The 11,786-nt window shown below is 45.7% G+C and overlaps 1 protein-coding gene across 2 annotated transcripts in view; it reads right to left on the reverse strand.

The window, feature by feature from the left end:
* ankrd11 (ankyrin repeat domain 11) overlaps positions 1–11,416 on the reverse strand; it is a 46,536-nt gene extending 35,120 nt beyond the window's left edge. For both annotated transcript variants that reach the window (XM_037248137.1, XM_037248135.1), the window contains exons 1-2: positions 10,949–11,416; positions 916–1,002 (exon numbers count right to left, since the gene is read on the reverse strand). The gene's annotated coding sequence lies outside the window, so the exon portion shown is untranslated. The remainder of the gene's footprint in view (positions 1–915; positions 1,003–10,948) is intronic.
* Between the last annotated feature and the right edge of the window lie 370 nt (positions 11,417–11,786).

The following is an 11,786-nucleotide window of genomic DNA, read 5'->3' on the forward strand; positions in this document are numbered from 1 at the left end:
ATTAGTGTGTGAAATACATCTGGTAGCCTGGAAGGGATTTATTTGGTTGCAACGCGAGCTCGTCGTGCAGTAGCGAGCGAGTGACCTATTTTTCTTTCGCACCCACACGACCTCTGACAACGGACAGCAAGGCACAAGTTCAGCGGGCACTAAGCTCTGATCTTAATGCAGACATTCCGACGGCGCTAATGTGCTTTCAGGGGAAACGTCTTGCAGCACGTAAATAAATGCAGAAGATTTGTCTTCCCCAAATAAACTGCAAAACTGTCTGCGATGGTGTCATACAAAATACAATGGCGCTGCGGACGCGGGTTAGCATGCCGAGACACGGCCGACCGCCACGCCGCCGAGAGTTTACATTCCTTCGCCATCCTGCGACAAACTGTCATGAGAACCGGCAGCGGCTGATAAGCGGGCTGCATTTTGGCGGCCGATAAAAAGGGAACTGCGGCACAGAAATGATAGCTCCTCAAAAGACAAGATTGAATGAAAATAACACATGACGGCATGCGACCGGCCCCAGTAGCGAGCTCACGGGACGCCGCCGTGACCGCAAAACTTTCCAAGCTCGCTACTTTCTCAGTAGCACAATCCCATCCACTTTTCACTTTGTTGAGGGCTGATTTATAGCAAAAAAAAAAAACATCGGAATGGCAAACACGACATTCACACCGGACGGGCCTTGCGGTTGCGACTGGTCGCATAGATTGCGACCCATATGTGAAAGACTTGTTGGTGAATTGGGACAATTTTAAATTCACATAAGTGGTAGTGTGAGTCTTGCAAAATAAAAAAATAATAACGACATAAATATAAACATGAAGTGCTTTTGAGGGAAAATCAACCAAAAGAAAGTCTCCTATCTTAAATCCACATGTCTAAAACTTTGGAAAAAGAAGTTGCTTGTCAACATACCGATTCCATGGTTGTGGGAGAAGAAAATGTCAGCGCGCTAAAATCCAAAAAGAGAAGCACCAGAGAATCTTGGGGTGTCCACAGTGCCTGAAACATGACAAAAAGAGAGAGGGGAAAAAAGAAAGCGTGATTAATGAGGTAAAGCAAACAAAGCCTTGGGCAATATGCAATCTCGCCCATCTCACTCAGCACTCAATGTTATTTGTACAACGCCAAATCACGACACAAGTTGTCTCCAACAGCAAATTAGCAGATCGTGTCGAGCAGCAATCACGCACGACACAGCCCAAAAACGGAAATGAACCACTAAGTGCATACATTAGCCCAAAAATGACCAAAAGAATATCATGTTAAATATTTATGATGATGAGCAATGTTTTGTTTGCATGCGCCAACGAGTGCTGAGTCTGCGATTTAGTCACCTCACATTTTTATGGTCATTTCACCCAACACACACCTGAGTTGGACTTGCACGACACAATCCGACGTGGAGTGTGGAGGAAAAATAACAACAAGAGCAAGCCAAGGCTTGTGTTTCAAAATTTTCTGGAGAGCCACGCTTTCCCCGTTCCCTTCCAACTATGGCAACGCGGGTTTATCGGGATTTAGGAGGCGGGACATGGGAGCATATTTAACAGAAGCCCAGTGTTGGGCTAAACTGCTAACATTCCAGTCAGTGCAGCGCTGCCTCGTCCATTTGAGCCTACAATTGTTCTCGCCACGAGTTGAGGTGAACGCCGCTTGAAACGACAAAGCGTTTACAAAGCGCTATACTGCAAATGGATATTTCCAAGGTAGAAGGAAACGGTTGAGAATTTCTACAAAACACACAAGTAAAAAAACTAAACAAACAAACAAACCTTTCCGTCACTTCAAATATCGTTAAACAGTCATCGGAGTAGAAAGGCAGAGTAGCAGGTTGGGGGGGCAGGATTAGGGCCAGACCTGAATGGGATGGCTGGCCTACATGGCACGGAGGATGATAGATGGCTATTGTGTTTTTACTGGAGTGGAACCTGTTGTGGGTTCCCAGCGGGAAGCTGAGGATTGACGGATTGTAATAATCCATCCAGGAAGCACAACGGCCGTCCCCCACGACAAAAGGAGATGTCGGCCAACTAAGGAACGCAGAGCACCCCCCCCTAAAAAAAGAGGCTTCAAAATGAAACACCATACCAGCTTTAAACTTTTGAAGATATTTATTTTCATTGGTCTTAACAAGCCACCGTGGCATGGCATCATACGAGCCCATTGTATGGTTCAGTATGGTCGTTGGAAAAATACAACTCGAGAACAGTCAACTGTCATGTTAAATAAGCTCCTGGGATCAAACTGTTCTTTAAACTGGTGGCGCTTCAAGCTAGGCAAAACAAATCGGTTTTCGACTCTGATGACATTTCTAAAAGTTGTAAAATTGCAGTGTACGCAGAGTTGAGCAGAGAAAACCATTCAGTCATGCTGCCAACTCGACTTTGGGTCGCGCGCGGTGGGTGATGCAACGTCATCAATGGGGCAATGGCCAATTTGATGAATATTAAAGTTATCAAGCATATTTTGCTGGAATTTGGATCATTTCCGTCCTCTCGGAAGGAAGTTCAACTTGCGACCACCAAAAAAAAAGAGCAAAAAAAAGCTTGCACTTTTTGTCAGTCACCACAAGCAAAGCCGCAAAGCGTGTATAAAGGTAAAAACATCTCTCTGCATTGCCGTCCGTGCTGGTGAATCCAAGCAGAAAAGATCCATTTGGAAGGCACCGACGGATGGACGGCTCCGCACAACAGCCCCAGTTTGTCCGAGCGTCAGGTATCCCATCTTATTGTAATATGGCCGCTAATTAGATTTAGTCATCTGCTCTTGAATGCACAAACGACGACGTGGAAAGCCGACACTGGCGGCCGGGGAAGATTACAGAAAAAGACAGGCACACCACACATCTCTTGTACAAAAACATCTACATTATTGATGAGGTCTGACTTCAGCGGGCGGGAACCACTGCACACTTCTCCTGCTCTCAAAAAAGAAAAAAAATATATGCAGCATTAGGCGTCCATTTGCGCAGAAGGTGAGAATGGCAGTCGATAAAAAGCGATGAATCATTTGGATCTGGCAACTGCTCATTTGTTCTGTATCTTAACAGAAGAAATCAAAGCAGCAAATATTTTTCGGGGGGGGGGGGGGGGTGCGTCAGTGATCCTGTTTGGACTAATGTGGTCGTATTGCGGCGAGCAGAGAAAGCAGTCAAAAAAAACCAACGATGATAGAAACAGCATTGAACAATAAACCAGAAAAGTAGAAAGACGACATTTAATGAAGGCGGAGACGTGAATGGAGGCGTACGAGAAGGAACGCGCAGCCCTTGATAAAAATGTTCTGCCGTTGTCAAGGTAACAAGCTCATAGGACGACTGATGGGGAGAAAAATATCATCTCATTCAAAAAAAAAAAAAATCAAAGCGGTGTCTTCAAACACAAGAAATCAAAAGTAAAGCGTGCACCGTGCGTCATCATCTTCGATCTGCAAAGTACGCCAGATTTTGCACAATCGAGGTATTGGGGCGCCAAGCGAGGATCCCTCCTTGAAAAAGAAACCAGCGTGCAGGCTCAAGGACGCTCATCCCCAACCGGAGCCCTCAAGGGACAAATATGAAATCATTATCCAGATGCACATGAGCTGATGCGTCACAGAATGGCCGCCGACGTGACATTTCCAATCGCGTTGGACGCACCAGAGTTCATTGTAGCAAGTTGGAGCTAAGCACATCCCAACACGCTCGGCACGCAAGAAGTCGAAAATAAATAGCGGCGTGCTAACGATTGAGACATCAACACCATTCTCCTTTAAACAGCAGCACTGTTGATTTGAAGTCGTTCCATGCAAATCATATCTCAAGGCCCCACTAATATTCATTATTTACAGGCAAACGTCTTCATAAATGGATAAAGAGTCCGTGGAGATTTGTCGCCGGGGGCTCTGTTTGTGTGACAGTAGCATTGCTTTCAAGTAGCCGTGCAGCTATCGATTATTATTATTGTATTCGAGGAATCTAGCGATTATTCATTCTGATCAAACAAGTACTTCCTGCAAGTACTTCAATTTTTCTCACCTCGCTCTCGTATAGTTGGATTACAAAAGGGCCTTTGTCGGAATTTCAAAACAGGAAAAAGGCCACTGTGTTTTCCGTGCGCATTTACATGGACTTTAAAAACCCGAATATTGCTAATATTCGGATTTTGAAAGCGTTATTGACTGCATGTAAACGTAGTCGATGATTTATCGAGCAACATGCAGCAGCGCACGGCTTTCTCAGACCAGCTGTCGCTTCCTCTCCTCCTTTCACTCGCTCTCACCCGCACACACAGCCACCCACAAAACACGCACTTTTCTGAACCACATCCAGAATTCAGCTCCAATAGATAGATGGAATGAATAATATTATGTAAGATAGTCGTGTGTAAAAAGAGCAGCCAGTTATCAGCTGATGAAGTGATAAACACCTTGCAGCAGATGTGATAGAAGCCGTCACTTGTTTGTTTTGACTGAGGCGCACATGAAACTACATCGAACAAATCAACTTTCATATCACGTCCTTCGTTTACCTTTGTCGTGTTTGTCGATCGTTCCGAGCGAAATAAATGCGAGAGACTAAACCCAACGCTCATTGAAAACGCTTGTGGTCGGTCACGACAAAAAACTGGATTGGGTCTAAATTACAGATATTAAGATCTGTTCTTTAGGGCCAATGTCTATTGTTAGTAGTCAAGCAGGCCGATGACCGATATTTTCATTTTCAGTCCAAGGCAAACTATTGGTGTCAAAATGGATTTTAAAATACAGATTGCAACTGTTAACCTTGTTGAAAGCTGTGCTACTAAAGTGAGGGAAAAAAACCTGTTGCTTAGCAATTTTGTTCCTTTTGGAACCTTGGCCCGGCACCCCCTAAAACAAATCCAAATCATATTCCAAGCATTGTAGATCATATGCGTAAAAACAGAGAATCTGCCAGAGCGCTACAATCATTTCAAATGATTTGTGTCTGAAGAGGAAACGAGGCAGTTAGGTACAACGCCCTTGGCTTCCTGCAAACGCAACTTCCTGACGACCCTCGGCTACTGTTCGGATGTGCAAAACCGAGGAGGGCCGGTCCGGAATGGGAATGAACGGGCGTCTAGGTAAGCCAGCGAAACCAAAAGGAAGCGCACGCAAAACATCTGTGCGGGACAACCACGGGCTGATATGATGAAACAGAGCAGATATGGCTCTTGGGGAAATGTTTGCATATGTGTGCGTATACTTAACTACCGTGTGAAGCCTGCCATTACCACACCTGCACTAACCAAAATAGTCCTTTCTAGAAAGGCTGTAAATAAAGGTTAGCGGAGGAAGGACGCAGCATGTTTATTCACAGACGAGTCAAAGCTCTCCAACGTTCAGACCGTTCGAGTGGACTGCGTTCAACGAAACAAGAAATCGTCAGCAACGTCGAACCTTTCTGATTCAAGCTAGGTCAGGACCGATTCATTTGTTGGGCTAGTCATGCGACGCGTGTGTCGTTGGAATCAAAACAGAAACCACAAGATTTGAGTCAAAGCTCTCCAACGTTCAGACCGTTCAAGTGGATTGCGTTCAACGAAACAAGAAATCGTCAGCAACGTCGAACCTTTCTGATTCAAGCTACGTTTGATTCATTTGTTGGCCTACCAACACGAGTGCGCCATTTGAATCAAAACAGAAGCCTTGCAAAAATATCTCATTTCTTTGAATCAAAGTCCCATGACAAAAAATGAGAACTTCAAAAATAAAGACATCTTCCCTGACTTGGAACTTTGAGCACTTTATATTAATAGCCATCTTCAGCTTGGGGAAAAAACCTGCAGTCTTGTCCCACCAGTACACAACTGCTGTCTATGAAATACAAATTTGCCCGTGACCTGTTATATCTGCTCAAAAGAAACCCCAGGCAAGCAAGCAAGCAAGCAAGCAAGCAGTTTCCTCAAAAACCTGATCATTAACATGATCTGAAAAATGTACGTATTTTCATAAAACTGCTCGAAACCCATAACAGACTGCTGGCTGCCGTTTCTACAAAAAGATTTACCGCCGAGTGACTGACACAGCTACGCACATAACAACATATGTAAAACTTCTACACGTTGGGAAAACCACCAGCAATTCCAGGAAACCGTTCGTCACTACTTATCACAGCCTTCTTCGAAAACATTTTTTTTTTTACATACAAGATCTTTTGGAAGCTTTCCAAGCACAGAAAGGGAGCAGTTGTACAAGCCTCGACGTGCCGAGCGGTCGGCGAGAAAGATCCGGTGTGGCAGGAATAAGGTGAAGTTGTTTACCTGTCAGGGATCATTCTGATTGGCTGAGTTACAAATTCAACGGTAAAGCAAAGTGTTGCCTGACAACGTTTGGAGGACAATGTATGAACATTTAGAAATAATTCATTTTTTTACACTTCAGCATCTACAGCGACATATACTGATTGTGTTCGGTCATCTTCTCTGTCCCCTTGGCTGGCCCGGAGGTCTCGAAATTGTCCTGATCCCAGAAATAAAAGTGACAAACTCCCCTTTTATTTATTTTTTTGTTAAGGCTGCAACTTACACCTTTGCAATACCAGATTTATTACTACAGCAAAACGGGAACAAAAGCTGGAGACTCCAGTCAACAGCGGCTTCATAAACGGAAATGGTCCGTCATTAGAAAATAACACTGCAAACCGCAAAAAGCAGCACGAGCGAGTGTTGTTAAAGTAGGAGAGTGACGCCAATCACGGGACGGGGTCTTTATAGCCACCGGCCGGGCCGGGCCAGGCCGGGCCGTAAAGACAGAAAAGAGCTGACGTCTGCAAAAGCACGCACCGGCGGTCAAAAAGGCTGCTTAGATCCTTTGTTATGCTTAACGTATACTGCCCCACAATGGGCCTGGGAAACAAAATAGGTGGCTAGACATGTGAGCAAGTGGAAGCACCAAGCGATGGACCTCCTCTCTCTGCTATTTAGGAATGCATTTCCCTCGCATCCGAGGAGCGCAGACGACGCAAGCAAGCAAGCAAGCAAGCACACACAAACGCCTCCTCCAGGCTCTCCTTCCCCCTTCCTGTTGTTGCATTTCAATGTAAATGGCCAGATGAATGGCTGCAGCTGGCCCATCAAAAGGCCAGCCCCAATAAAGGGCCTTGATGATTGAGATTCACCCAGGCCACAACAAGTGGACCATCCCCCCCGGCCCCACTGCAACATCCTGCTCAGTTTGTAGCTAGCTGCAGGGGCTGCCTTCTATTTTTTTTTTTTCAATTATATTTTGGCCATTCCACAACAAGACATTATTGAGGATGGAAAAGGTTAAGACTTGTCGTACGTCTTGCAAAATGACACGAGGGATTTCCCGTTTGTCTAAAAGGCTCATTTTTGTGCATTCAATCTGTGCGCTAACACAGCCACGTACGCAAATGTTTACCGGAACCGGCCGGCATAGACTCTGCCGTCTCGACCCAAATTCAAAAGAAGCCTTCAAAGTAGGCTTCCAGATAAGACACAAGACGCCCGGTCCGGTGTGCAGGCGCATGTTTTTGCATGCCGTCGTCGTGTTTTGAACCAATTCTGGGATTCGAAAAATGCTGCAGCGTGTATCGTACCGGAGAGACGAGAAAGTCGGATACGGACGATTCGACTGAGTCACGCTGCGTCAAAACAATAGTTGAACGCATTCTTGCGACATTGATTAGTCACGTGGAGAAGAGCCACATCAAATGACCACAAACACTCGTGTGCATATATTTAGCAATAAAGTCAGACTAGGTCATTTTTTCTCAGGATCAATATGATGCGGCGTTTCAGTTAGACGCACGTATGAGGGCTGGTCGCTCAATTTTCTTTTCAAATTTAAAAATAAACACCACAAAGGCTTTTGCAAAGGAAGGGAGAAGCGAGAGCGAGACGAAAATGACAACTCACCATTCCGTTTCCTGTGACTATTAGGAATCGGCGGGAGTCTTGCGCATGTTTGTTGACTTCATTCAATCATTTGTCGTTGCTTGACGGGCAGCCGCCCGCGCACACGGACGGACGGACGGCGGCAGTGTCGTAAAGCCGCAAGTGTCGTTTTCAGTGTCGTAAAGCGACACGAGCGTTGCGATGTGAGCGCGAGTTGTATCAAACAGCTTTTATGATGTGCACTTTACATTTTGCCAAAGACAATGGGCAGGCTCACTTTGGCCGCCGTCATCCTCATTCCAAACTAGGGCCGACATTAATTTTTTAAGACTAGCGGCGATCAGAATAGCCAACAATAGAGAGGCTAAGGGCTATTCTCATCCGGCGCCATCTTATTTTTGTACCCTTGCAAATGTTTGCAACTTGACCGGACATTTGGCTGCTCCGCAGAGCGGTCTGTCTGTTAAAGCCGTGGCAGCGATCAGGCGAGGGAGTCAAAGTCCTCAGTAGCTTGGGCTGATTGGATGACCAAAAGGCCAAACCACGGGATACACACGGGTTTGGGATTAGGGTTGCCAAGATTAATCGACTAGTCACGACTATATCGACCACCAACCAAACCTGTCCACGGCTAATTTGACTAAGCTGACCGCGCACTGCCGTAGCGTCTCGGCTAACCAGTGTTAGCAACCGAGTCCAAAAGTTAGGGTGCTCTACCACTGAGCCAAGTGAAATAAATGTGTTACTTTTTCTTGCATATTCATCATTGGTATTAAATCAGACAAAACTGTACATTTTGTACTGTATTAAACTGTCACTATCCGATCACATTTTCGGTCGTAAAATCACAGTCGCGTACGATTTGATAGCTGCAACCCGACAAGTAACCTTGATGTTTCCCTTTCCAGGCTGAGAATCCCAAAATGCCCTGCCAAGTCTGCAAAGCATTCTGGAGAAGCAGCAACATGCCAAACGTTTCCTTTGGATGTGAAATCCTCTTGGCTATGAGAAAATATGCGATGGTCCAGCAGAGGACCGGCATGCCGGCACAACCCAAAGATGGGTTCAGAACAGAGTCCACCAATGGGACGTCCTTAAGCCCAGTATGATGTTCTGCGGTCCCGAGAGAAGCCACAGGATTGAGGCCCGCCATTTTGCTCTGTTTCACTTCAACCATACAGGAGAGAGAAGCGGAATAGTAGGCTAGATGACAAAAGGGTTCCAGATCCATTTGAGGGTCTGCGGAGATTGAGAACGGAAAGAAACATGGCAACTTGCGCCGCCGAAGCACAGACGGAGCTACGAAAGAGGAGTCGCTATACTTGTTTACTCAAAAGGACCACACGCTTAGCACAGGGGGGAGGGGAGAGCCTGCGGACGGAAAGCAGCCAGAGTTGTTGCACAAGTTGTAGCGACATGCCTCGGCTCTCAACACCACAGTCAAAAATGCAAGATGTCAAAAGGAAGCGCATCACGGTGTGACCACAAAGTCCTAACAGCGAGATTTCGATCGCGCTGGAATGAACGAGACGCAATTTTCCGGCTCGTTCTCAGGCCAGCGGGGTAACAAACATCGACATTCAGACGCGAATCGTCAAGAACAATCTTCCGACTCCCGCAAAACACTGCAAATGTGCATTTTACTTGTTAAGCGGCAGGAGGTATATATCACGGTGTCAACTTTGAAGCGAGCAGGATTACAAAAGAAAAATAGTGCACAGCGTGGCTGACAGCTCGTGACGTCATTTGCTCACGAGAAGCACTTTTAAGGGCACGCTGCAGAGCCTTCCTGTCGGTGCCGTTCCAAAAGCACACTGGGTCCGGACGCTCATTAAAACAAAGCAATGCCCACAATAAACACAAAAGTGGGTTCGACTCCCTCGAGTTGCAGTGGACTTTGATCCATGCGCCAAATCTGAAAGCACGCACAAACCGCAACTATAAGACCTGATCAAAAGTTGAATATGTGCAGGATAGAAGCTATTCCAAATAACATTGGGGGTGGAGTCAGAAATTTGCAAGAAACTCAATACTAACACTTGCCCGGGTTTCAAACGTAGCAAGTATGGGAGGATATGCCAGATCTGTTGAAGAACACACCCATTTTTAGCGTGTATCGGGGCTATCGAAGCTCAGATGCACAAACTGAAAGTATTCAGCTGAGGGCACTGCAAAATGAGTCAGCATAGTCACCATGAAGCCAACGAGCCCCACAGACCATCTTGGTGGAAAATAGCAGCAGCAGAGGCAGCAGCAGCACTGCAGTGTTTTCCTCGCCATTGGTCCTGCACCAAAGACGAGAGCTTGCTTGACTGCTCAGCCACAAGCCCACCATGTTGAGACTCTCCTTTCCTTTCCTTTCCTTTCCTTTCCTTTCCTTTCCTTCACATGAAATTTCAACACGCACGACCCAGCTCCTCCACGTTAAACACTTGCACAAATACGACAGATAGAGCCTCAAACACACACTACAACGTCTTACTATTATGTACACAGTATACTTGGGCTGGAATATTTCTTTGTGGACACGTTCCATTGATGGCAAGCTCTACGCGTTTAGTAACTAAATGGAGAACAGGGAAGCTTAAAGTGTGCGTCTGTGACACAAAATAACAGTTAAGAGGTCCTGGCTTAGGCCAAGAGCAACGAACGCCAAAAACACGCTCCACATTCTTGTAAGAAATGTGCCACCTTGAACGAATACTGCAGAATATTGCTGCACGGGATATATTTCCATTTCAGACAATCTTGTGAGCATGCAAAAAAACGACGTTTACACAACAATGCAATCGTATCGAGATAGTTCACGGCGGTTTTTATTGGGAAAAAGAACAGCCTGTCATTAACCAGAAAGACCACGATAAATTCAACAATTTAAAATACACCTACCAAAAACAGAAATTAAATCATAACGATGGCTTAAAATTGGATACATTTCTGCCATTTGTCCTCAAAACATGAACAAACGGCGACATTAGAAGTCGACATTTGTTGCTAGTCACAACAGAGCAGATTACAACACAATACAGCAATCGCCAGTTTGTTGTTGATACCGCGCTGACCGTGTGAACCAAGAAAGTGCGACTTACCTAATTTGGGATTTCCTTCAAAGTGGGAACGGAATCTTTATTTCATGCCACGGTGTGTTCAGCCAATGCTAGATGTTCCCATTTGTCGAGTTCGTTTTAGCACAAACTGTCTCGGAGACATCCGCATTGACTTGCAAGGACCATGGCAGCGGCGGCAGGAGCAGCTAAAAGCAGCCAGCCCAGCAAACGAGGCTAGCGCTAGCCTGTTAAAACCATACACACCAACAAGAAGACGACAGAGGAAAGACGACTCCAATATCCACAAAAAACACGGTTGCAACCCAGCAAATTCTTCTTCACCTCCGAGTGCAAATCTTTATCAGTCCACTTGTGTAACGGCGGAATTGATCGGCTGAAGAAAACCCATCAAAATAGCACGGAATGTTTCGTTAAAGTCATCAGCGAACCCATTCGAGCGTTTTCCAAGCGGCCTTCGACTTCGAGGTGCAGGACGGAAACGCTTGGGGGAATGAAAGCCGCCCTGTGATTGGTCGAAAACGCCTCCGCGCACGATGAAACTGCCTCCATTTTGGATCTGGAAAGGATCGCTCCCCTCTTGTCGATGTACAAGGAATGCCCCAACATGGCCGATACGGCTCGGAGTTTCAGGCCCGGAGCCCGCGCTACTGTTGCAACCGAAGAGCCAATCAAAGAAAATGGAGAACAGACATCGGGTGCGTTCGATGTATTGTTTCTGGAAAACGTGTTTACGTTTGGAAAAGCTCATTTTAAATAAAGGAACCATATTTCTAAATGTGCGCATTTGATCATTCTTTAATTAAAAACATGTCTTTTCAGCCAAGACGTGCATTTTTCATTTACATATTTTGTATCTATT

The sequence above is a fragment of the Syngnathus acus genome, chromosome 3 (assembly GCF_901709675.1).
Source record: "Syngnathus acus chromosome 3, fSynAcu1.2, whole genome shotgun sequence".
Taxonomy (NCBI): domain Eukaryota; kingdom Metazoa; phylum Chordata; class Actinopteri; order Syngnathiformes; family Syngnathidae; genus Syngnathus; species Syngnathus acus.